Raw genomic sequence first — 2,307 nt, 5'->3', positions numbered from 1 at the left:
GAGGATCTATGTTAAATGCCAGCCAATAAATTCCATGATACTCTTATTTCCAATTAACCAGCTATGGCTCAAGTGATAAAGTGTCAGCCTTGAACAACACCAACAAACAGATTATCCTTAATTCTTCATCCATTGGTTTTGATAAAGTATCTAAGATGAAACACTGTGTAAAAGTTTCATTTGGATTAAGAACTTTTAAATCAGAATTTGCTTTTGAACAATGGAATCCCCTAAAAACAACAGGACATTTTTATTCTAATATAAAATACAGATGGTAGACAATAATGACATAACAATTTAGCTACACATACCAAGATTATATCAAAATATTAGAACTCAAAGGAGATGGTTAAAATTCTTAGGCCATTTTATCTCTTTTTGTATACTCTTCAAAATACAGTCAAGTAGAGCCAGTATTGTATAAAATCAAGTATGGTTAAACCCATGATAACATTATTTGAGTCATAATATAGACTTCAAAATTTTTCCATATTTCTGGATAAAACTCAAAGAAAATTAACAGAAAATGTAGTGGCATTGTGATTAATTTTTACCGAATTCTCACTTTTAATTTGCCAGTTTCATGTCCTAGACATCATGTTCATGTAAATTTCTTGTTAAAGGCTGTCAGTTTACCATTTGAACCACAGTTCCATATCAACTTTGTGATGGTTATTTTGGAGATAGAGTCTTAAAGTGGTCTTTACCTGGGCTTCCAGATACTCCAGATCTATCTCCCGAATAACTAAAAATATAAGTTTAAAACTCTAGCACTTGGCTCAAATATTTTATGCTTACTGAAATATATTTCTGTTTGTTAATTTTTATTATTCTAAATTACAGTATAATTTAGTAATTCATTGAAATAAATGAATGTCTTGAGACACCTGAATATATGAGTGTTCATACATATGTAATCTATATTATGTATGCAAACTATACTTAGCAATTGCTTAACTAACAGCCTATATATAACTATACAAAAACATAGTTATAAATAGCACATTAATTTACAGTAGTTTAACACTGTAGCACCACTATATGTTAACTATATTTGCATTGAAATATGTAAATATTTAGTCAAAGTGGAGGAAGCTTAAAAATCATAGCATAGGAAATGACCCTATACTATGCTTTAGGAATTAAAATATGCTTCTATATATTGTAGGTAAATTAGCCCTCTTAATAATTCCATGGTGTCTACTAGTGAAGATAATAAGCTGGGAGCTAGTGTCTAAAAATTGTAATCTTAGCTACTCAGGAATTTGAGATCTGAGGATCCTGGTTCAAATTCAGCCTGGACAAAAAAATCCATCAGTGTCTTATCTCCAATTAATCAGCAAAATGCTGAAAGTGGAAGTTTGTCTCAAGTGGTAAAATGCTAGCCTTGAGGGAAAAAACTAAGCAAAATCACCATGACCTGACAGGCACAAGAATGAAAATAAAAAGAAAGAAGATAGGCAGAGGGAAAGAAAGAAAGATAGAAAGAAGGAAAGAAAGAAAGACACAGAAAGAAAGAGAGAGAGAGAGAGAGAGAGAGAGGGAGGGAGGGAGGGAGGAAGAAAGGAAGGAAGGAAGGAAGAAAGGAGGGAAGGAAGGAAGGAAAGAAAGAAGGAAAAAGAAAAAAGAACTTGAACATATATATATATATATATATAAGTAGCAAATTAAGTCACTAAAATTGAAAATTATTTACTAACTGAATCTGTAACTATCTACTGATAGTTTTATGAATCTATTATTCGTTATGAATTTTGCTATATTTTATGAATCTATTAATTTTAATTATGTCGATGTAAATGATTATGCTACAAACTCAGATATCAAATATTTCTTACATATTTGAACATCTATATTTTAATTTCCTTCTTATAAAAATCTTGTGATGAGTGGCTGGGAAGGTGGCTCAGTGGTAGAGCACTTGTCTTGCATGCATGAGGACTTGGGTTTGATTCCTCAGCACCACATAAGCAGAAAAAGCCGGAAGTGGTGCTGTGGCTCAAGTGGTAGCTCTAGCCTTGAGTTCAGGCCCCACAACCGACAAAAAAAAATTGTGGTGAGGTTATCATTTTAGTGTCAGTTTTCTATGTGTTTTGATAAACCTCTGTTTGTACACTCCGTTCAATTACCAAGGAATTATCAAATTCTGAGAACTTTTTTTCATTCAGTTCTGACTTTCTCTCAACTGATTCCAAATCTGCTTATTTTAAATGCTTGCAAAATGAATGAAAATCTGCTGAATGCTTAGAACTTTGCTTGTGGAATTAAATGTGAAATAACTGCCAAGCATCACAAATATTCTGTCAT

Source organism: Dipodomys merriami, unplaced genomic scaffold (genome assembly GCF_024711535.1).
Source record: "Dipodomys merriami isolate MVZ:Mamm:240054 unplaced genomic scaffold, mDipMer1.0.p SCAF_1291, whole genome shotgun sequence".
Classification (NCBI taxonomy): Eukaryota; Metazoa; Chordata; class Mammalia; order Rodentia; family Heteromyidae; genus Dipodomys; species Dipodomys merriami.
Note: the sequence above shows the minus strand (reverse complement) of the source record.